Here is a 24,859-nt window from a genome sequence, read left to right on the forward strand (position 1 = left end):
GAGGCCAAAATCCACAGGTAGGCACTTTGTAAAACACAGCTCTGTTTTCTTTGTGAAAATAAGATGTATCCTCGTTGTGTTTTGGGGCATTTCCTGTCGCGGTCGCTAGGCCTACACACACAAGTGAGGTACCATTTTTTATCGGGAAACTTGGGGGAATGCTGGGTGGAAGGAAATTTGTGGCTCCTCTCAGATTCCAGAACTTTCTGTCAGCGAAATGAGAGGGAAATGTATTTTTTTTGCCAAATATTGAGGTTTGCAAAGGATTCTGGGTAACAGAACCTGGTCAGAGCCCCACAAATCACCCCATCTTGGATTCCCCTAGGTGTCTAGTTTTCAAAAATGTGCATGTTTGCTAGGTTTCCCCAGGTGCCGGCTGAGCTAGAGGCCAAAATCCACAGCTAGGCACTTTGTAAAACACAGCTCTGTTTTCTTTGTGAAAATGTGATGTGTCCACATTGTGTTTTTGGGCAATTCCTGTTGCGGGTGCTAGGCCTACCCACACAAGTGAGGTACCATTTTTATCGGGAGACTTGGGGGAATGCTGGGTAGAAGGAAATTTGTGACTCCTCTCAGATTCCAGAACTTTCTATCACCGAAATGAGAGGAAAAAGTGGTTTTTGGCCAAATTTTGAGGTTTGCAAAGGATTCTGGGTCACAGAACCTGGACAGAGCCCTACAAGTCACCCCATCTTGGATTCCCCAAGGTGTCTAGTTTAAAAAAATCCCCAGGTTTAGTAGGTTTCCCCAGCTGCCGGCTGAGCAAGAGGCCAAAATCCACAGCTAGGCACTTTCTAAAAAACAGCTCTGTTTTCTTTGTGAAAATGTGATATGTCCACGTTGTGTTTTGGGGCATTTCCTGTCGCAGGCGCTAGGCCTACCCACACAAGTGAGGTACCATTTTTATCGGGAGACTTGGGGGAAGGCTGGGTGAAAGGAAATTTGTGGCTCCTCTCAGATTCCAGAACTTTCTGTCACCGAAAGAAGAGGAAAATGTGGGTTTTTTGGCCACATTTTGAGGTTTGCAAAGGATTCTGGGTAACAGAACCTGGTCAGAGCCCCACAAGTCACCCCATCTTGGATTCCCCTAGGCGTCCTGTTTTTAAAAATGCGGAGGATTGCTAGGTTTCCCCAGGTGCCGGCTGAGCTAGAGGCCAAAATCCACAGCTAGGCACTTTGTAAAACACAGCTCTGTTTTCTTTGTGAAAATATGATGTATCCTCGTTGTGTTTTGGGGCATTTCCTGTCGCGGTCGCTAGGCCTACCCACACAAGTGAGGTACCATTTTTTATCGGGAAACTTGGGGGAATGCTGGGTGGAAGGAAATTTGTGGCTCCTCTCAGATTCCAGAACTTTCTGTCAGCGAAATGAGAGGGAAATGTATTTTTTTTGCCAAATATTGAGGTTTGCAAAGGATTCTGGGTAACAGAACCTGGTCAGAGCCACACAAGTCACCCCATCTTGGATTCCCCTAGGTGTCTAGTTTTCAAACATGCGCAGGTTTGGTAGGTTTCCCGAGGTTCCAGCTGAGCTAGCGGCCAAAATCCACAGCTAGGCATTTTGCAAAAAACATCTCTGTTTTCGTTGTGAAAATGTGATGTGTCCATGTTGTGTTTTGGGGCATTTCTTTTTGCGGGCGCTAGGCCTACCCTCATAAGTGAGGTACCATTTTTATTGGGAGACTTGGGGGAACGCTGGGTGGAAGGAAATTTGTGGCTCCTCTCAGATTCCAGAACCTTCTGTCACCGAAATGAGAGGAAATGTGTTTTTTGGCCAAAGTTTGAAGTTTGCAAAGGATTCTGGGTAACAGAACCTGGTCAGAGCCACACAAGTCACCCCATCTTGGATTCCCCTAGGTGTCTAGTTTTCAAACATGCGCAGGTTTGGTAGGTTTCCCCAGGTCCAGGCTGAGCTAGCGGCCAAAATCCACAGGTAGGCACTTTGTAAAAAAACAGCTCTGTTTTCTTGGTGAAAATGTGATGTGTCCACGTTGTGTTTTGCGGCATTTCCTGTCGCGGGCGCTAGGCCTACCCAAACAAGCAAGGTACCATTTTTATCTGGAGACTTGGGGGAACGCTGAGTGGAAGGAAATTTGTGGCTCCTCTCAGATTCCAAAACTTTCTGTCACCGAAATGAGAGGAATAGGTGTTTTTTTGGTTAAATTTTGAGGTTTGCAAAGGATTCTGGGTAACAGAACCTGGTCAGAGCCCCACAAGTCACCCCATCTTGGATTCCCCTAGGTGTGCAATGCGCAGGTTTGCTAGGTTTCCCCAGGTGCCGGCTGACCTAGAGGCTAAAATCCACAGCTAGGCACTTTGTAAAACACAGCTCTGTTTTCTTTGTGTTGTCTTTGTTCTTTGTGTTGTGTTTTGGGTCATTTCCTGTCGCGGTCGCTAGGCCTACAAACACAAGTGAGGTACCATTTGTTATCGGGAGACTTGGGGGAATGCTGGGTGGAAGGAAATTTGTGGCTCCTCTCAGATTCCAGAACTTTCTGTCACCGAAAGAAGAGGAAAATGTGGGTTTTTTGGCCACATTTTGAGGTTTGCAAAGGATTCTGGGTAACAGAACCTGGTCAGAGCCCCACAAGTCACACCATCTTGGATTCCCCTAGGCGTCCTGTTTTTAAAAATGCAGAGGTTTGCTAGGTTTCCCCAGGTGCCGGCTGAGCTAGAGGCCAAAATCCACAGGTAGGCACTTTGTAAAACACAGCTCTGTTTTCTTTGTGAAAATATGATGTATCCTCGTTGTGTTTTGGGGCATTTCCTGTCGCGGTCGCTAGGCCTACACACACAAGTGAGGTACCATTTTTTATCGGGAAACTTGGGGGAATGCTGGGTGGAAGGAAATTTGTGGCTCCTCTCAGATTCCAGAACTTTCTGTCAGCGAAATGAGAGGGAAATGTATTTTTTTTGCCAAATATTGAGGTTTGCAAAGGATTCTGGGTAACAGAACCTGGTCAGAGCCCCACAAATCACCCCATCTTGGATTCCCCTAGGTGTCTAGTTTTCAAAAATGTGCATGTTTGCTAGGTTTCCCCAGGTGCCGGCTGAGCTAGAGGCCAAAATCCACAGCTAGGCACTTTGTAAAACACAGTTCTGTTTTCTTTGTGAAAATGTGATGTGTCCACATTGTGTTTTTGGGCAATTCCTGTTGCGGGTGCTAGGCCTACCCACACAAGTGAGGTACCATTTTTATCGGGAGACTTGGGGGAATGCTGGGTAGAAGGAAATTTGTGACTCCTCTCAGATTCCAGAACTTTCTATCACCGAAATGAGAGGAAAAAGTGGTTTTTGGCCAAATTTTGAGGTTTGCAAAGGATTCTGGGTCACAGAACCTGGACAGAGCCCTACAAGTCACCCCATCTTGGATTCCCCAAGGTGTCTAGTTTAAAAAAATCCCCAAGTTTAGTAGGTTTCCCCAGCTGCCGGCTGAGCAAGAGGCCAAAATCCACAGCTAGGCACTTTCTAAAAAACAGCTCTGTTTTCTTTGTGAAAATGTGATATGTCCACGTTGTGTTTTGGGGCATTTCCTGTCGCAGGCGCTAGGCCTACCCACACAAGTGAGGTACCATTTTTATCGGGAGACTTGGGGGAAGGCTGGGTGAAAGGAAATTTGTGGCTCCTCTCAGATTCCAGAACTTTCTGTCACCGAAAGAAGAGGAAAATGTGGGTTTTTTGGCCACATTTTGAGGTTTGCAAAGGATTCTGGGTAACAGAACCTGGTCAGAGCCCCACAAGTCACCCCATCTTGGATTCCCCTAGGCGTCCTGTTTTTAAAAATGCGGAGGATTGCTAGGTTTCCCCAGGTGCCGGCTGAGCTAGAGGCCAAAATCCACAGCTAGGCACTTTGTAAAACACAGCTCTGTTTTCTTTGTGAAAATATGATGTATCCTCGTTGTGTTTTGGGCCATTTCCTGTCGCGGTCGCTAGGCCTACACACACAAGTGAGGTACCATTTTTTATCGGGAAACTTGGGGGAATGCTGGGTGGAAGGAAATTTGTGGCTCCTCTCAGATTCCAGAACTTTCTGTCAGCGAAATGAGAGGGAAATGTATTTTTTTTGCCAAATATTGAGGTTTGCAAAGGATTCTGGGTAACAGAACCTGGTCAGAGCCCCACAAGTCACCCAATCTTGGATTCCCCTAGGTGTCTAGTTTTCGAAAATGTGCAGGTTTGCTAGGTTTCCCCAGGTGCCGGCTGAGCTAGAGGCCAAAATCCACAGCTAGGCACTTTGTAAAACACAGCTCTGTTTTCTTTGTGAAAATGTGATGTGTCCACATTGTGTTTTGGGGCAATTCTTGTCGCGGCGCTAGGCCTACTCACACAAGTGAGGTACCATTTTTATTGGGAGAGTTGGGGGAATGCTGGGTGGAAGGAAATTTGTGACTCCTCTCAGATTCCAGATCTTTCCGTCACCGAAATGAGAGGAAAAAGTGGTTTGGGGCCAAATTTTGAGGTTTGCAAAGAATTCTGGGTAACAGAACTTGGACAGAGCCCTACAAGTCACCCCATCTTGGATTCCCCGAGGTGTCTAGTTTAAAAAAATGCACAGGTTTAGTAGGTTTCCCCAGCTGCCGGCTGAGCACGAGGCCAAAATCTACAGCTAGGCACTTTGTAAAAAACAGCTCTGTTTTCTTTGTGAAAATGTGATATGTCCACATTGTGTTTTGGGGCATTTCCTTTCGCAGACGCTAGGCCTACCCACACAAGTGAGGTACCATTTTTATCGGGAGACTTGGGGGAAGGCTGGGTGGAAGGAAATTTGTGGCTCCTCTCAGATTTCAGCACTTTCTGTGACCGAAATGGGAGGAAAATGTGATTTTTTGGCCACATTTTGAGGTTTGCAAAGGATTTTGGGTAACAGAACCTGGTCAGAGCCCCACAAGTCACCCCATCTTGGATTTCCCTAGGTGTGCAGTTTTTAAAAATGCGCAGGTTTGCTAGGTTTCCCCAGGTGCCGGCTGAGCTAGAGGCCAAAATCCACAGGTAGGCACTTTGGAAAAAACAGCTCTGTTTTCTTTGTGAAAATGTGACGTGTCCACGTTGTGTTTTGGGGCATTTCCTGTCGCGGGCGCTAGGCCTACCCACACAAGTGAGGTAACATTGTTTATCGGGAGACTTGGGGGAATGCTATGTGGAAGGAAATTTGTGGCTCCTCTCAGATTCCAGAACTTTTTGTCAGCGAAATGAGAGGGAAATGTGTTTTTTGGCCAAAGTTTGAGGTTTGCAAAGGATTCTGGGTAACAGAACCTGGTCAGAGCCCCACAAGTCACCCCATCTTGGATTCCCCTAGGTGTCTAGTTTTCAAAAATGTGCAGGTTTGCTAGGTTTCCCCAGGTGCCAGCTGAGCTAGAGGCCAAAATCCACAGCTAGGCACTGTGTAAAAAACAGCTCTGCTTTCGTTGTGAAAATGTGATGTGTCCATGTTGTGTTTTGGGGCATTTCTTCTTGCGGGCGCTAGGCCTACCCACATAAGTGAGGTACCATTTTTATTGGGAGACTTGGGGGAACGCTGGGTGGAAGGAAATTTGTGGCTCCTCTCAGATTCCAGAACCTTTTGTCACCGAAATGAGGGGAAATTTGTTTTTTTGTCCAAAGGTTGAAGTTTTCAATGAATTCTGGGTAACAGAACCTGGTCAGAGCCCGAAAAGTCACCCTATCTTGGATTCTCCTGGGTGTCTAGTTTTCAAACATGCACAGGTTTGGTAGGTTTCCCCAGGTCTAGGCTGAGCTAGAGGCCAAAATCCACAGCTAGGCACTTTGTAAAAAAACAGCTCTGTTTTCTTGGTGAAAATGTGATGTGTCCACGTTGTGTTTTGCGGCATTTTCTGTCGCGGGCACTAGGCCTACCCAAACAAGCTAGGTACCATTTTTATCGGGAGACGTGGGGGAACGCTGAGTGGAAGGAAATTTGTGGCTGGCTCCTCTCAGATTCCAGAACTTTCTGTCACCGAAATGAGAGGAAAAGGTGTTTTTTTGGCCAAATTTTGATGTTTGCAAAGGATTCTGGGTAACAGAACCTGGTCAGTGTCTCACAAGTCACCCCATCTTAGAATCCCCTAGGCGTCCTGTTTTTAAAAATGCGGAGGTTTGCTAGGTTTCCCCAGGTGCCGGCTGAGCTAGAGGCCAAAATCCACAGCTAGGCACTTTGTAAAACACAGCTCTGTTTTCTTTGTGAAAATATGATGTATCCTCCTTGTGTTTTGGGGCATTTCCTGTCGCGGTCGCTAGGCCTACACACACAAGTGAGGTACCATTTTTTATCGGGAAACTTGGGGGAATGCTGGGTGGAAGGAAATTTGTGGCTCCTCTCAGATTCCAGAACTTTCTGTCAGCGAAATGAGAGGGAAATGTATTTTTTTTGCCAAATATTGAGGTTTGCAAAGGATTCTGGGTAACAGAACCTGGTCAGAGCCCCACAAGTCACCCCATCTTGGATTCCCCTAGGTGTCTAGTTTTCAAAAATGTGCAGGTTTGCTAGGTTTCCCCAGGTGCCGGCTGAGCTAGAGGCCAAAATCCACAGCTAGGCACTTTGTAAAACACAGCTCTGTTTTCTTTGTGAAAATGTGATGTGTCCACATTGTGTTTTTGGGCAATTCCTGTTGCGGGTGCTAGGCCTACCCACACAAGTGAGGTACCATTTTTATCGGGAGACTTGGGGGAATGCTGGGTAGAAGGAAATTTGTGACTCCTCTCAGATTCCAGAACTTTCTATCACCGAAATGAGAGGAAAAAGTGGTTTTTGGCCAAATTTTGAGGTTTGCAAAGGATTCTGGGTCACAGAACCTGGACAGAGCCCTACAAGTCACCCCATCTTGGATTCCCCAAGGTGTCTAGTTTAAAAAAATCCCCAGGTTTAGTAGGTTTCCCCAGCTGCCGGCTGAGCAAGAGGCCAAAATCCACAGCTAGGCACTTTCTAAAAAACAGCTCTGTTTTCTTTGTGAAAATGTGATATGTCCACGTTGTGTTTTGGGGCATTTCCTGTCGCAGGCGCTAGGCCTACCCACACAAGTGAGGTACCATTTTTATCGGGAGACTTGGGGGAAGGCTGGGTGAAAGGAAATGTGTGGCTCCTCTCAGATTCCAGAACTTTCTGTCAGTGAAATGAGAGGGAAATGTGTTTTTTTGGCCACATTTTGAGGTTTGCAAAGGATTCTGGGTAACAGAACTTGGTGAAAGCCCCACAAGTCACCCCATCTTAGATTTCCCTTGGTGACTAGTTTTCAACACTGCGCAGGTTTGCTAAGTTTCCCTAAGTTCCGACTGAGCTAGAAGCCAAAATCCACAGCTAGGCATTTTGCAAAAAACATCTCTGTTTTCTTTGTGAATATGTGATGTGTCCACGTTGTGTTTTGGGGGATTTCCTGTCACAGGCGCTAGGCCTACCCACACAAGTGAGGTAACATTATTATCAGGAGACTTGGGGGAACGCTGGGTGGAAGGAAACTTGTGGCTCCTCTCAGATTCCATAACTTTCTGTCAGCGAAATGAGAGGGAAATGTGTTTTTTTGGCCAAATTTTGAGGTTTGCAAAGAATTCTGGGTAACAGAACCTGGACAGAGCCCTACAAGTCACCCCACATTGGATTCCCCGAGGTGTCTAGTTTTAAAAAATGCACAGGTTTAGTAGGTTTCCCCAGCTGCCGGCTGAGCACGAGGCCAAAATCTACAGCTAGGCACTTTGTAAAAAACAGCTCTGTTTTCTTTGTTAAATGTGATATGTCCACATTGTGTTTTGGGGCATTTCCTTTCGCAGACGCTAGGCCTACCCACACAAGTGAGGTACCATTTTTATCGGGAGACTTCGGGGAAGGCTGGGTGGAAGGAAATTTGTGGCTCCTCTCAGATTTCAGAACTTTCTGTGACCGAAATGGGAGGAAAATGTGTTTTTTTGGCCTCATTTTGAGGTTTGCAAAGGATTTTGGGTAACAGAACCTGGTCAGAGCCCCACAAGTGACCCCATCTTAGATTCACCTAGGTGTCCAGTTTTCATAAATGTGCAGGTTTGCTAGGTTTCCCCAGGTGCCGGCTGAGCTAGAGGCCAAAATCCACAGGTAGGCACTTTGGAAAAAACAGCTCTGTTTTCTTGGTGAAAATGTGATGTGTCCACTTTGTGTTTTGGGGCAATTCCTATCGTGGGCGCTAGGCCTACCCAAACAAGCGATGTACCATTTTTATCGGGAGAGTTGGGGGAACGCTGAGTGGAAGGAAATTTGTGGCTCCTCTCAGATTCCAGAACTTTCTGTCACCGAAATGAGAGGAAAAGGTGTTTTTTTGGCCAAATTTTGAGGTTTGCAAATGATTCTGGGTAACAGAACCTGGTCAGAGCCCCACAAGTCACCCCATCTTGGATTCCCCGAGGTGTCTAGTTTTAAAAAAAGGCACAGGTTTGGTAGGTTTCCCCAGGTGCCGGCTGAGCTAGAGGCCAAACTCCACAGCTAGGCACTTTGTAAAAAACAGCTCTGTTTTCTTTGTGAAAATGTGATATGTCCACATTCTGTTTTGGGGCATTTCCTTTTGCGGGCGCTAGGCCTACCCACATAATTGAGGTAACATTTTTATCGGGAGACTTGGGGGAAGGTTGGGAGGAAGGAAATTTGTGGCTCCTCTCAGATTCCAGAACTTTCTGTGACCGAAATGAGAGGAAAATGTGTTTTTTGGCCATATTTTGAGGTTTGCAAAGGATTCTGGGTAACAGAACCTGGTCAGAGCCCCACAAGTCACCCCATCTTAGATTTCCCTTGGTGACTAGTTTTCAACACTGCGCAGGTTTGCTAAGTTTCCCTAAGTTCCGACTGAGCTAGAAGCCAAAATCCACAGCTAGGCATTTTGCAAAAAACATCTCTGTTTTCTTTGTGAATATGTGATGTGTCCACGTTGTGTTTTGGGGGATTTCCTGTCACAGGCGCTAGGCCTATCCAAACAAGCGAGGTACCATTTGTATCGGGAGACTTGGGGGAACGCTGAGTGGAAGGTAATTTGTGGCTCCTCTCAGATTCCAGAACTTTCTGTCACCGAAATGAGAGGAAAAGGTGTTTTTTTGGCCATATTTTGAGGTTTGCAAAGGATTCTGGGTAACAGAACCTGGTCAGAGCCCCACAAGTCACCCCATCTTGGATTCCCCTAGGGGTGCAATGCGCAGGTTTGCTAGGTTTCCCCAGGTGCCGGCTGACCTAGAGGCTAAAATCCACAGCTAGGCACTTTGTAAAACACAGCTCTGTTTTCTTTGTGTTGTCTTTGTTCTTTGTGTTGTGTTTTGGGTCATTTCCTGTCGCGGTCGCTAGGCCTACAAACACAAGTGAGGTACCATTTGTTATCGGGAGACTTGGGGGAATCCTGGGTGGAAGGAAATTTGTGGCTCCTCTCAGATTCCAGAACTTTCTGTCACCGAAAGAAGAGGAAAATGTGGGTTTTTTGGCCACATTTTGAGGTTTGCAAAGGATTCTGGGTAACAGAACCTGGTCAGAGCCCCACAAGTCACCCCATCTTGGATTCCCCTAGGCGTCCTGTTTTTAAAAATGCGGAGGTTTGCTAGGTTTCCCCAGGTGCCGGCTGAGCTAGAGGCCAAAATCCACAGCTAGGCACTTTGTAAAACACAGCTCTGTTTTCTTTGTGAAAATGTGATGTGTCCATGTTGTGTTTTGGGGCATTTCTTCTTGCGGGCACTAGGCCTACCCACATAAGTGATGTACCATTTTTATTGGGAGACTTGGGGGAACGCATGGTGGAAGGAAATTTGTGGCTCCTCTCAGATTCCAGAACCTTCTGTCACCGAAATGAGAGGAAATGTGTTTTTTTGGCCAAAGTTTGAAGTTTGCAAAGGATTCTGGGTTACAAAACCTGGTCAGAGCCCCACAAGTCACCTCATCTTGGATTCCCCTAGGCATCCTGTTTTTAAAAATGCGCAGGTTTGCTAGGTTTCCCCAGGTGCCGGTTGAGCTAGAGGCCAAAATCCACAGCTAGGCACTTTGTAAAACACAGCTCTGTTTTCTTTGTGTTGTTTTTGTTCTTTGTGTTGTGTTTTGGGTCATTTCCTGTCGCGGTCGCTAGGCCTACAAACACAAGTGAGGTACCATTTGTTATCGGGAGACTTGGGGGAATGCTGGGTGGAAGGAAATTTGTGGCTCCTCTCAGATTCCAGAACTTTCTGTCACCGAAAGAAGAGGAAAATGTGGGTTTTTTGGCCACATTTTGAGGTTTGCAAAGGATTCTGGGTAACAGAACCTGGTCAGAGCCCCACAAGTGACCCCATCTTGGATTCCCCTAGGTGTGCAGTTTTTAAAAATGCGCAGGTTTGCTAGGTTTCCCCAGGTGCCGGCTGAGCTAGAGGCCAAAATCCACAGGTAGGCACTTTGGAAAAAACAGCTCTGTTTTCTTTGTGAAAATGTGACGTGTCCACGTTGTGTTTTGGGGCCTTTCCTGTCGCGGGCGCTAGGCCTACCCACACAAGTGAGGTAACATTGTTTATCGGGAGACTTGGGGGAATGCTGTGTGGAAGGAAATTTGTGGCTCCTCTCAGATTCCAGAACTTTCTGTCAGCGAAATGAGAGGGAAATGTGTTTTTTGGGCCAAATATTGAGGTTTGCAAAGGATTCTGGGTAACAGAACCTGGTCAGAGCCCCACAAGTCACCCAATCTTGGATTCCCCTAGGTGTCTAGTTTTCAAAAATGTGCAGGTTTGCTAGGTTTCCCCAGGTGCCGGCTGAGCTAGAGGCCAAAATCCACAGCTAGGCACTTTGTAAAACACAACTCTGTTTTCTTTGTGAAAATGTGATGTGTCCACATTGTGTTTTGGGGAAATTCATGTCGCGGCGCTAGGCCTACCCACACAAGTGAGGTACCATTTTTATTGGGAGAGTTGGGGGAATGCTGGGTGGAAGGAAATTTGTGACTCCTCTCAGATTCCAGAACTTTCCGTCACCGAAATGAGAGGAAAAAGTGGTTTGGGGCCAAATTTTGAGGTTTGCAAAGAATTCTGGGTAACAGAACTTGGACAGAGCCCTACAAGTCACCCCATCTTGGATTCCCCGAGGTGTCTAGTTTCAAAAAATGCACAGGTTTAGTAGGTTTCCCCAGCTGCCGGCTGAGCACGAGGCAAAAATCTACAGCTAGGCACTTTGTAAAAGACAGCTCTGTTTTCTTTGTGAAAATGTGATATGTCCACATTGTGTTTTGGGGCATTTCCTTTCGCAGACGCTAGGCCTACCCACACAAGTGAGGTACCATTTTTATCGGGAGACTTGGGGAAAGGCTGGGTGGAAGGACATTTGTGGCTCCTCTCAGATTTCAGAACTTTCTGTGACCGAAATGGGAGGAAAATGTGTTTTTTTGGCCACATTTTGAGGTTTGCAAAGGATTTTGGGTAACAGAACCTGGTCAGAGCCCCACAAGTCACCCCATCTTGGATTTCCCTAGGTGTGAAGTTTTTAAAAATGCGCAGGTTTGCTAGGTTTCCCCAGGTGCCGGCTGAGCTAGAGGCCAAAATCCACAGGTAGGCACTTTGGAAAAAACAGCTCTGTTTTCTTTGTGAAAATGTGACGTGTCCACGTTGAGTTTTGGGGCATTTCCTGTCGCGGGCGCTAGGCCTACCCACACAAGTGAGGTAACATTGTTTATCGGGAGACTTGGGGGAATGCTGTGTGGAAGGAAATTTGTGGCTCCTCTCAGATTCCAGAACTTTTTGTCAGCGAAATGAGAGGGAAATGTGTTTTTTGGCCAAAGTTTGAGGTTTGCAAAGGATTCTGGGTAACAGAACCTGGTCAGAGCCCCACAAGTCACCCCATATTGGATTCCCCTAGGTGTCTAGTTTTCAAAAATGTGCAGGTTTGCTAGGTTTCCCCAGGTGCCAGCTGAGCTAGAGGCCAAAATCCACAGCTAGGCACTGTAAAAAACAGCTCTGCTTTCGTTGTGAAAATGTGATGTGTCCATGTTGTGTTTTGGGGCATTTCTTCTTGCGGGCGCTAGGCCTACCCACATAAGTGAGGCACCATTTTTATTGGGAGAGTTGGAGGAACGCTGGGTGGAAGGAAATTTGTGGCTCCTCTCAGATTCCAGAACCTTCTGTCACCGAAATGAGGGGAAATTTGTTTTTTTGTCCAAAGGTTGAAGTTTGCAATGGATTCTGGGTAACAGAACCTGGTCAGAGCCCCAAAAGTCACCCCATCTTGGATTCTCCTGGGTGTCTAGTTTTCAAACATGCGCAGGTTTGGTAGGTTTCCCCAGGTCTAGGCTGAGCTAGAGGCCAAAATCCACAGCTAGGCACTTTGTAAAAAAACAGCTCTGTTTTGTTGGTGAAAATGTGATGTGTCCACGTTGTGTTTTGCGGCATTTTCTGTTGCGGGCGCTAGGCCTACCCAAACAAGCGAGGTACCATTTTTATCGGGAGACGTGGGGGAACGCTGAGTGGAAGGAAATTTGTGGCTGGCTCCTCTCAGATTCCAGAACTTTCTGTCACCGAAATGAGAGGAAAGGGTGTTTTTTTGGCCAAATTTTGAGGTTTGCAAAGGATTCTGTGTAACAGAACCTGGTCAGTGTCCCACAAGTCACCCCATCTTGGATTCCCCTAGGCGTCCTGTTTTTAAAAATGCGGAGGTTTGCTAGGTTTCCCCAGGTGCCGGCTGAGCTAGAGGCCAAAATCCACAGCTAGGCACTTTGTAAAACACAGCTCTGTTTTCTTTGTGAAAATATGATGTATCCTCGTTGTGTTTTGGGGCATTTCCTGTCGCGGTCGCTAAGCCTACACACACAAGTGAGGTACCATTTTTTATCGGGAAACTTGGGGGAATGCTGGGTGGAAGGAAATTTGTGGCTCCTCTCAGATTCCAGAACTTTCTGTCAGCGAAATGAGAGGGAAATGTATTTTTTTGGCCAAATATTGAGGTTTGCAAAGGATTCTGGGTAACAGAACCTGGTCAGAGCCCCACAAGTCACCCAATCTTGGATTCCCCTAGGTGTCTAGTTTTCAAAAATGTGCAGGTTTGCTAGGTTTCCCCAGGTGCCGGCTGAGCTAGAGGCCAAAATCCACAGCTAGGCACTTTGTAAAACACAACTCTGTTTTCTTTGTGAAAATGTGATGTGTCCACATTGTGTTTTGGGGCAATTCTTGTCGCGGCGCTAGGCCTACCCACACAAGTGAGGTACCATTTTTATTGGGAGAGTTGGGGGAATGCTGGGTGGAAGGAAATTTGTGACTCCTCTCAGATTCCAGAACTTTCCGTCACCGAAATGAGAGGAAAAAGTGGTTTTGGGCCAAATTTTGAGGTTTGCAAAGAATTCTGGGTAACAGAACTTGGACAGAGCCCTACAAGTCACCCCATCTTGGACTCCCCGAGGTGTCTAGTTTTAAAAAATGCACAGGTTTAGTAGGTTTCCCCAGCTGCCGGCTGAGCACGAGGCCAAAATCTACAGCTAGGCACTTTGTAAAAAACAGCTCTGTTTTCTTTGTGAAAATGTGATATGTCCACATTGTGTTTTGGGGCATTTCCTTTCGCAGACGCTAGGCCTACCCACACAAGTGAGGTACCATTTTTATCGGGAGACTTGGGGGAAGGCTGGGTGGAAGGAAATTTGTGTCTCCTCTCAGATTTCAGAAGTTTCTGTGACCGAAATGGGAGGAAAATGTGTTTTTTTGGCCACATTTTGAGGTTTGCAAAGGATTTTGGGTAACAGAACCTGGTCAGAGCCCCACAAGTCACCCCATCTTGGATTTCCCTAGGTGTGCAGTTTTTAAAAATGCGCAGGTTTGCTAGGTTTCCCCAGGTGCCGGCTGAGCTAGAGGCCAAAATCCGCTTGTAGGCACTTTGTAAAAAACAGCTCTGTTTTCTTTGTGAAAATGTGACGTGTCCACGTTGTGTTTTGGGGCATTTCCTGTAGCGGGCCCTAGGCCTACCCACACAAGTGAGGTACCATTGTTTATCGGGAGACTTGGGGGAATGCTGGGTGGAAGGAAATTTGTGGCTCCTCTCCGACACCAGAACTTTCTGTCAGCTAAATGAGAGGGAAATGTGTTTTTTTGGCCACATTTTGAGGTTTGCAAAGGATTCTGGGTAACAGAACCTGGTCAGAGCCCCACAAGTCACCCCATCTTGGATTCCCCTAGGTGTCTAGTTTTGAAAAATGTGCAGGTTTGCTAGGTTTCCCTAGGCGCCGGCTGAGCTAGAGGCCAAAATCCACAGCTAGGCACTTTGTAAAAAACAGCTCTGCTTTCGTTGTGAAAGTGTGATGTGTCCATTTTGTGTTTTGGGGAATTTCTTCTTGCGGGCGCTAGGCCTACCCACATAAGTGAGGTACCATTTTTATTGGGAGACTTGGGGGAACGCTGGGTGGAAGGAAATTTGTGGCTCCTCTCAGATTCCAGTACCTTCTGTCACCGAAATGAGAGGAAATGTGTTTTTTTTGGCCAAAGTTTGAAGTTTGCAAAGGATTCTGGGAAACAAAACCTGATCAGAGCCCCACAAGTCACCTCATCTTGGATTCTCCTAGGTGTCTAGTTTTCAAACATGCGCAGGTTTGGTAGGTTTCCCCTGGTCTAGGCTGAGCTAGAGGCCAAAATCCACAGCTAGGCACTTTGTAAAAAAACAGCTCTGTTTTCTTGGTGAAAATGTGACGTGTCCACGTTGTGTTTTGGGGCATTTCCTGTCGCGGGCGCTAGGCCTACCCACACAAGTGAGGTACCATTGTTTATCGGGAGACTTGGGGGAATGCTGTGTGGAAGGAAATTTGTGGCTCCTCTCAGATTCCAGAACTTTCTGTCAGCGAAATGAGAGGGAAATGTGTTTTTTGGCCAAAGTTTGAGGTTTGGAAAGTATTCTGGGTAACAGAACCTGGTCAGAGCCCCACAAGTCACCCCATCTTGGATTCCCCTAGGTGTGCAGTTTTAAAAAATGCGCAGGTTTGCTAGGTTTCCCCAGGTGCCGGCTGAGCTAGAGGCCAAAATCCACAGGTAGGCACTTTGGAAAAAACAGCTCTGTTTTCTTTGTGAAAATGTGACGTGTCCACGTTGTGTTTTGGGGCATTTCCTGTTGCGGGCGCTAGGCCTACCCACACAAGTGAGGTACCATTTTTTATCAGGAGAATTGGGGGAATGCTGGGTGGAAGGAAATTTGTGGCTCCTCTCTGATTCCAGAACTTTCTGTCAGCGAAATGAGAGGGAAATGTATTTTTGGGGCCAGATTTTGAGGTTTGCAAAGGATTCTGGGTAACAGAACCTGGTCAGAGCCCCACAAGTCACCCCATCTTGGATTCCCCTAGGTGTGCAGTTTTTAAACATGCGCAGGTTTGCTAGGTTTCTCCAGGTGCCGGCTGGGCTAGAGGCCAAAATCAACAGGTAGGCACTTTGAAAAAAACACCTCTGCTTTCGTTGTGAAAGTGTGATGTGTCCATGTTGTGTTTTGGGGCATTTCTTCTTGCGGGCGCTAGGCCGACCCACATAAGTGAGGTACCATTTTTATTGGGAGACTTCGGGGAACGCATGGTGGAAGGAAATTTGTGGCTCCTCTCAGATTCCAGAACCTTCTGTCACCGAAATGAGAGGAAATGGTTTTTTTTGGCCAAAGTTTGAAGTTTGCAAAGGATTCTGGGTAACAAAACCTGGTCAGAGCCCCACAAGTCACCTCATCTTGGATTCCCCTAGGCATCCTGTTTTTAAAAATGCGCAGGTTTGCTAGGTTTCCCCAGGTGCCGGTTGAGCTAGAGGCCAAAATCCACAGCTAGGCACTTTGTAAAACACAGCTCTGTTTTCTTTGTGTTGTCTTTGTTCTTTGTGTTGTGTTTTGGGTCATTTCCTGTCGCGGTCGCTAGGCCTACAAACACAAGTGAGGTACCATTTGTTATCGGGAGACTTGGGGGAATGCTGGGTGGAAGGAAATTTGTGGCTCCTCTCAGATTCCAGAACTTTCTGTCACCGAAAGAAGAGGAAAATGTGGGTTTTTTGGCCACATTTTGAGGTTTGCAAAGGATTCTGGGTAACAGAACCTGGTCAGAGCCCCACAAGTCACCCCATCTTGGATTCCCCTAGGTGTGCAGTTTTTAAAAATGTGCAGGTTTGCTAGGTTTCCCCAGGTGCCGGCTGAGCTAGAGGCCAAAATCCACAGCTAGGCACTTTGTAAAACACAGCTCTGTTTTCTTTGTGAAAATATGATGTATCCTCGTTGTGTTTTGGGGCATTTCCTGTCGCGGTCGCTAGGCCTACACACACAAGTGAGGTACCATTTTTTATCGGGAAACTTGGGGGAATGCTGGGTGGAAGGAAATTTGTGGCTCCTCTCAGATTCCAGAACTTTCTGTCAGCGAAATGAGAGGGAAATGTATTTTTTAGGCCAAATATTGAGGTTTGCAAAGGATTCTGGGTAACAGAACCTGGTCAGAGCCCCACAAGTCACCCAATCTTGGATTCCCCTAGGTGTCTAGTTTTCAAAAATGTGCAGGTTTGCTAGGTTTCCCCAGGTGCCGGCTGAGCTAGAGGCCAAAATCCACAGCTAGGCACTTTGTAAAACACAACTCTGTTTTCTTTGTGAAAATGTGATGTGTCCACATTGTGTTTTGGGGCAATTCTTGTCGCTGCGCTAGGCCTACCCACACAAGTGAGGTACCATTTTTATTGGGAGAGTTGGGGGAATGCTGGGTGGAAGGAAATTTGTGACTCCTCTCAGATTCCAGAACTTTCCGTCACCGAAATGAGAGGAAAAAGTGGTTTTGGGCCAAATTTTGAGGTTTGCAAAGAATTCTGGGTAACAGAACTTGGACAGAGCCCTACAAGTCACCCCATCTTGGACTCCCCGAGGTGTCTAGTTTTAAAAAATGCACAGGTTTAGTAGGTTTCCCCAGCTGCCGGCTGAGCACGAGGCCAAAATCTACAGCTAGGCACTTTGTAAAAAACAGCTCTGTTTTCTTTGTGAAAATGTGATATGTCCACATTGTGTTTTGGGGCATTTCCTTTCGCAGACGCTAGGCCTACCCACACAAGTGAGGTACAATTTTTATCGGGAGACTTGGGGGAAGGCTGGGTGGAAGGAAATTTGTGTCTCCTCTCAGATTTCAGAAGTTTCTGTGACCGAAATGGGAGGAAAATGTGTTTTTTTGGCCACATTTTGAGGTTTGCAAAGGATTTTGGGTAACAGAACCTGGTCAGAGCCCCACAAGTCACCCCATCTTGGATTTCCCTAGGTGTGCAGTTTTTAAAAATGCGCAGGTTTGCTAGGTTTCCCCAGGTGCCGGCTGAGCTAGAGGCCAAAATCCGCTTGTAGGCACTTTGTAAAAAACAGCTCTGTTTTCTTTGTGAAAATGTGACGTGTCCACGTTGTGTTTTGGGGCATTTCCTGTAGCGGGCCCTAGGCCTACCCACACAAGTGAGGTACCATTGTTTATCGGGAGACTTGGGGGAATGCTGGGTGGAAGGAAATTTGTGGCTCCTCTCAGACACCAGAACTTTCTGTCAGCTAAATGAGAGGGAAATGTGTTTTTTTGGCCACATTTTGAGGTTTGCAAAGGATTCTGGGTAACAGAACCTGGTCAGAGCCCCACAAGTCACCCCATCTTGGATTCCCCTAGGTGTCTAGTTTTGAAAAATGTGCAGGTTTGCTAGGTTTCCCCAGGCGCCGGCTGAGCTAGAGGCCAAAATCCACAGCTAGGCACTTTGTAAAAAACAGCTCTGCTTTCGTTGTGAAAGTGTGATGTGTCCATGTTGTGTTTTGGGGAATTTCTTCTTGCGGGCGCTAGGCCTACCCACATAAGTGAGGTACCATTTTTATTGGGAGACTTGGGGGAACGCTGGGTGGAAGGAAATTTGTGGCTCCTCTCAGATTCCAGTACCTTCTGTCACCGAAATGAGAGGAAATGTGTTTTTTTTGGCCAAAGTTTGAAGTTTGCAAAGGATTCTGGGAAACAAAACCTGATCAGAGCCCCACAAGTCACCTCATCTTGGATTCTCCTGGGTGTCTAGTTTTCAAACATGCGCAGGTTTGGTAGGTTTCCCCTGGTCTAGGCTGAGCTAGAGGCCAAAATCCACAGCTAGGCACTTTGTAAAAAAACAGCTCTGTTTTCTTGGTGAAAATGTGACGTGTCCACGTTGTGTTTTGGGGCATTTCCTGTCGCGGGCGCTAGGCCTACCCACACAAGTGAGGTACCATTGTTTATCGGGAGACTTGGGGGTATGCTGTGTGGAAGGAAATTTGTGGCTCCTCTCAGATTCCAGAACTTTCTGTCAGCGAAATGAGAGGGAAATGTGTTTTTTGGCCAAAGTTTGAGGTTTGGAAAGTATTCTGGGTAACAGAACCTGGTCAGAGCCCCACAAGTCACCCCATCTTGGATTCCCCTAGGTGTGCAGTTTTAAAAAATGCGCAGGTTTGCTAGGTTTCCCCAGGTGCCGGCTGAGCTAGAGGCCAAAATCCACAGGTAGGCACTTTGGAAAAAACAGCTCTGTTTTCTTTGTGAAAATGTGACGTGTCCACGTTGTGTTTTGGGGCATTTCCTGTTGCGGGCGCTAGGCCTACCCACACAAGTGAGGTACCATTTTTTATCAGGAGAATTGGGGGAATGCTGGGTGGAAGGAAATTTGTGGCTCCTCTCTGATTCCAGAACTTTCTGTCAGCGAAATGAGAGGGAAATGTATTTTTGGGGCCAGATTTTGAGGTTTGCAAAGGATTCTGGGTAACAGAACCTGGTCAGAGCCCCACAAGTCACCCCATCTTGGATTCCCCTAGGTGTGCAGTTTTTAAACATGCGCAGGTTTGCTAGGTTTCTCCAGGTGCCGGCTGGGCTAGAGGCCAAAATCAACAGGTAGGCACTTTGAAAAAAACACCTCTGCTTTCGTTGTGAAAGTGTGATGTGTCCATGTTGTGTTTTGGGGCATTTCTTCTTGCGGGCGCTAGGCCGACCCACATAAGTGAGGTACCATTTTTATTGGGAGACTTCGGGGAACGCATGGTGGAAGGAAATTTGTGGCTCCTCTCAGATTCCAGAACCTTCTGTCACCGAAATGAGAGGAAATGGGTTTTTTTGGCCAAAGTTTGAAGTTTGCAAAGGATTCTGGGTAACAAAACCTGGTCAGAGCCCCACAAGTCACCTCATCTTGGATTCCCCTAGGCATCCTGTTTTTAAAAATGCGCAGGTTTGCTAGGTTTCCCCAGGTGCCGGTTGAGCTAGAGGCCAAAATCCACAGCTAGGCACTTTGTAAAACACAGCTCTGTTTTCTTTGTGTTGTCTTTGTTCTTTGTGTTGTGTTTTGGGTCATTTCCTGTCGCGGTCGCTAGGCCTACAAACACAAGTGAGGTACCATTTGTTATCGGGAGACTTGGGGGAATGCTGGGTGGAAGGAAATTTGTGGCTCCTCTCAGATTCCAGAACTTTCTGTCACCGAAAGAAGAGGAAAATGTGGGTTTTTTGGCCACATTTTGAGGTTTGCAAAGGATTCTGGGTAACAGAACCTGGTCAGAGCCCCACAAGTCACCCCATCTTGGATTCCCCTAGGTGTGCAGTTTTTAAAAATGTGCAGGTTTGCTAGGTTTCCCCAGGTGCCGGCTGAGCTAGAGGCCAAAATCCACAGGTAGGCACTTTGGAAAAAACAGCTCTGTTTTCTTTGTGAAAATGTGACGTGTCCACGTTGTGTTTTGGGGCATTTCCTGTCGCGGGCGCTAGGCCTACCCACACAAGTGAGGTAACATTGTTTATCGGGAGACTTGGGGGAATGCTGTGTGGAAGGAAATTTGTGGCTGGCTCCTGTCAGATTCCAGAACTTTCTGTCAGCGAAATGAGAGGGAAATGTATTTTTTTTGCCAAATATTGAGGTTTGCAAAGGATTCTGTGTAACAGAACCTGGTCAGAGCCCCACAAGTCACCCCATCTTGGATTCCCCTAGGTGTCTAGTTTTCAAAAATGCGCAGGTTTGCTAGGTTTCCCCAGGTGCCGGCTGAGCTAGAGGCCAAAATCTACAGCTAGGCACTTTGTAAAACACAGCTCTGTTTTCTTTGTGAAAATGTGATGTGTCCACATTGTGTTTTTGGGCAATTCCTGTTGCGGGTGCTAGGCTTACCCACACAAGTGAGGTACCATTTTTATCGGGAGACTTGGGGGAATGCTGGGTAGAAGGAAATTTGTGACTCCTCTCAGATTCCAGAACTTTCTATCACCGAAATGAGAGGAAAAAGTGGTTTTTGGCCAAATTTCGAGGTTTGCAAAGGATTCTGGGTCACAGAACCTGGACAGAGCCCTACAAGTCACCCCATCTTGGATTCCCCAACGTGTCTAGTTTTAAAAAATGCCCAGGTTTAGTAGGTTTCCCCAGCTGCCGGCTGAGCAAGAGGCCAAAATTCACAGCTAGGCACTTTCTAAAAAACAGCTCTGTTTTCTTTGTGAAAATGTGATATGTCCACGTTGTGTTTTGGGGCATTTACTGTCGCAGGCGCTAGGCCTACCCACACAAGTGAGGTACCATTTTTATCGGGAGACTTGGGGGAAGGCTGGGTGAAATGAAATTTGTGGCTCCTCTCAGATTCCAGAACTTTCTGTCAGCGAAATGAGAGGGAAATGTGTTTTTTTGGCCAAATGTTGAGGTTTGCAAAGGATTCTGGGTAACAGAACTTGGTCAAAGCCCCACAAGTCACCCCATCTTAGATTTCCCTAGGTGTCTAGTTTTCAACACTGCTCAGATTTGCTAGGTTTCCCGAGGTTCCAGCTGAGCTAGAGGCCAAAATCCACAGCTAGGCATTTTGCAAAAAACATCTCTGTTTTCGTTGTGAAAATGTGATGTGTCCATGTTGTGTTTTGGGGCATTTCTTTTTGCGGGCGCTAGGCCTACCCTCATAAGTGAGGTACCATTTTTATTGGGAGACTTGGGGGAACGCTGGGTGGAAGGAAATTTGTGGCTCCTCTCAGATTCCAGAACCTTCTGTCACCGAAATGAGAGGAAATGTGTTTTTTGGCCAAAGTTTGAAGTTTGCAAAGGATTCTGGGTAACAGAACCTGGTCAGAGCCACACAAGTCACCCCATCTTGGATTCCCCTAGGTGTCTAGTTTTCAAACATGCGCAGGTTTGGTAGGTTTCCCCAGGTCCAGGCTGAGCTAGAGGCCAAAATCCACAGGTAGGCACTTTGTAAAAAAACAGCTCTGTTTTCTTGGTGAAAATGTGATGTGTCCACGTTGTGTTTTGCGGCATTTCCTGTCGCGGGCGCTAGGCCTACCCAAACAAGCAAGGTTCCATTTTTATCTGGAGACGTGGGGGAACGCTGAGTGGAAGGAAATTTGTGGCTCCTCTCAGATTCCAAAACTTTCTGTCACCGAAATGAGAGGAAAAGGTGTTTGTTTGGCCAAATTTTGAGGTTTGCAAAGGATTCTGGGTAACAGAACCTGGTCAGAGGCCCACAAATCACCCTTCTTGGATTCCCCTAGGTGTGCAATGCGCAGGTTTGTAGGTTTCCCCAGGTGCCGGCTGACCTAGAGGCTAAAATCCACAGCTAGGCACTTTGTAAAACACAGCTCTGTTTTCTTTGTGTTGTCTTTGTTCTTTGTGTTGTGTTTTGGGTCATTTCCTGTCGCGGTCGCTAGGCCTACAAACACAAGTGAGGTACCATTTGTTATCGGGAGACTTGGGGGAATGCTAGGTGGAAGGAAATTTGTGGCTCCTCTCAGATTCCAGAACTTTCTGTCACCGAAAGAAGAGGAAAATGTGGGTTTTTTGGCCACATTTTGAGGTTTGCAAAGGATTCTGGGTAACAGAACCTGGTCAGAGCCCCACAAGTCACCCCATCTTGGATTCCCCTAGGTGTGCAGTTTTTAAAAATGCGCAGGTTTGCTAGGTTTCCCCAGGTGCCGGCTGAGCTAGAGGCCAAAATCCACAGGTAGGCACTTTGGAAAAAACAGCTCTGTTTTCTTTGTGAAAATGTGACGTGTCCACGTTGTGTTTTGGGGCATTTCCTGTCGCGGTCGCTAGGCCTACACACACAAGTGAGGTACCATTTTTTATCGGGAAACTTGGGGGAATGCTGGGTGGAAGGAAATTTGTGGCTCCTCTCAGATTCCAGAACTTTCTGTCAGCGAAATGAGAGGGAAATGTATTTTGTGGGCCAAATATTGAGGTTTGCAAAGGATTCTGGGTAACAGAACCTGGTCAGAGCCCCACAAGTCACCCAATCTTGGATTCCCCTAGGTGTCTAGTTTTCAAAAATGTGCAGGTTTGCTAGGTTTCCCCAGGTGCCGGCTGAGCTAGAGGCCAAAATCCACAGCTAGGCACTTTGTAAAACACAACTCTGTTTTCTTTGTGAAAATGTGATGTGTCCACATTGTGTTTTGGGGCAATTCTTGTCGCGGCGCTAGGCCTACCCACACAAGTGAGGTACCATTTTTATTGGGAGAGTTGGGGGAATGCTGGGTGGAAGGAAATTTGTGACTCCTCTCAGATTCCAGAACTTTCCGTCACCGAAATGAGAGGAAAAAGTGGTTTTGGGCCAAATTTTGAGGTTTGCAAAGAATTCTGGGTAACAGAACTTGGACAGAGCCCTGCAAGTCACCCCATCTTGGATTCCCCGAGGTGTCTAGTTTTAAAAAATGCACAGGTTTAGTAGGTTTCCCCAGCTGCCGGCTGAGCACGAGGCCAAAATCTACAGCTAGGCACTTTGTAAAAAACAGCTCTGTTTTCTTTGTGAAAATGTGATATGTCCACATTGTGTTTTGGGGCATTTCCTTTCGCAGACGCTAGGCCTACCCACACAAGTGAGGTACCATTTTTATCAGGAGACTTGGGGGAAGGCTGGGTGGAAGGAAATTTGTGTATCCTCTCAGATTTCAGAACTTTCTGTGACCGAAATGGGAGGAAAATGTGTTTTTTTGGCCACATTTTGAGGTTTGCAAAGGATTTTGGGTAACAGAACCTGGTCAGAGCCCCACAAGTCACCCCATCTTGGATTGCCCTAGGTGTGCAGTTTTAAAAAATGCGCAGGTTTGCTAGGTTTCCCCAGGTGCCGGCTGAGCTAGAGGCCAAAATCCACAGGTAGGCACTTTGGAAAAAACAGCTCTGTTTTCTTTGTGAAAATGTGACGTGTCCACGTTGTGTTTTGGGGCATTTCCTGTTGCGGGCGCTAGGCCTACCCACACAAGTGAGGTACCATTTTTTATCAGGAGAATTGGGGGAATGCTGGGTGGAAGGAAATTTGTGGCTCCTCTCTGATTCCAGAACTTTCTGTCAGCGAAATGAGAGGGAAATGTATTTTTGGGGCCAGATTTTGAGGTTTGCAAAGGATTCTGGGTAACAGAACCTGGTCAGAGCCCCACAAGTCACCCCATCTTGGATTCCCCTAGGTGTGCAGTTTTTAACCATGCGCAGGTTTGCTGGGTTTCTCCAGGTGCCGGCTGGGCTAGAGGCCAAAATCAACAGGTAGGCACTTTGAAAAAAACACCTCTGCTTTCGTTGTGAAAGTGTGATGTGTCCATGTTGTGTTTTGGGGCATTTCTTCTTGCGGGCGCTAGGCCGACCCACATAAGTGAGGTACCATTTTTATTGGGAGACTTCGGGGAACGCATGGTGGAAGGAAATTTGTGGCTCCTCTCAGATTCCAGAACCTTCTGTCACCGAAATGAGAGGAAATGGTTTTTTTTGGCCAAAGTTTGAAGTTTGCAAAGGATTCTGGGTAACAAAACCTGGTCAGAGCCCCACAAGTCACCTCATCTTGGATTCCCCTAGGCATCCTGTTTTTAAAAATGCGCAGGTTTGCTAGGTTTCCCCAGGTGCCGGTTGAGCTAGAGGCCAAAATCCACAGCTAGGCACTTTGTAAAACACAGCTCTGTTTTCTTTGTGTTGTCTTTGTTCTTTGTGTTGTGTTTTGGGTCATTTCCTGTCGCGGTCGCTAGGCCTACAAACACAAGTGAGGTACCATTTGTTATCGGGAGACTTGGGGGAATGCTGGGTGGAAGGAAATTTGTGGCTCCTCTCAGATTCCAGAACTTTCTGTCACCGAAAGAAGAGGAAAATGTGGGTTTTTTGGCCACATTTTGAGGTTTGCAAAGGATTCTGGGTAACAGAACCTGGTCAGAGCCCCACAAGTCACCCCATCTTGGATTCCCCTAGGTGTGCAGTTTTTAAAAATGTGCAGGTTTGCTAGGTTTCCCCAGGTGCCGGCTGAGCTAGAGGCCAAAATCCACAGGTAGGCACTTTGGAAAAAACAGCTCTGTTTTCTTTGTGAAAATGTGACGTGTCCACGTTGTGTTTTGGGGCATTTCCTGTCGCGGGCGCTAGGCCTACCCACACAAGTGAGGTAACATTGTTTATCGGGAGACTTGGGGGAATGCTGTGTGGAAGGAAATTTGTGGCTGGCTCCTGTCAGATTCCAGAACTTTCTGTCAGCGAAATGAGAGGGAAATGTATTTTTTTTGCCAAATATTGAGGTTTGCAAAGGATTCTGTGTAACAGAACCTGGTCAGAGCCCCACAAGTCACCCCATCTTGGATTCCCCTAGGTGTCTAGTTTTCAAAAATGCGCAGGTTTGCTAGGTTTCCCCAGGTGCCGGCTGAGCTAGAGGCCAAAATCTACAGCTAGGCACTTTGTAAAACACAGCTCTGTTTTCTTTGTGAAAATGTGATGTGTCCACATTGTGTTTTTGGGCAATTCCTGTTGCGGGTGCTAGGCTTACCCACACAAGTGAGGTACCATTTTTATCGGGAGACTTGGGGGAATGCTGGGTAGAAGGAAATTTGTGACTCCTCTCAGATTCCAGAACTTTCTATCACCGAAATGAGAGGAAAAAGTGGTTTTTGGCCAAATTTCGAGGTTTGCAAAGGATTCTGGGTCACAGAACCTGGACAGAGCCCCACAAGTCACCCCATCTTGGATTCCCCTAGGTGTGCAGTTTTTAAAAATGCGCAGGTTTGCTAGGT

This window comes from Pleurodeles waltl, chromosome 1_2 (genome assembly GCF_031143425.1).
Source record: "Pleurodeles waltl isolate 20211129_DDA chromosome 1_2, aPleWal1.hap1.20221129, whole genome shotgun sequence".
NCBI lineage: Eukaryota > Metazoa > Chordata > Amphibia > Caudata > Salamandridae > Pleurodeles > Pleurodeles waltl.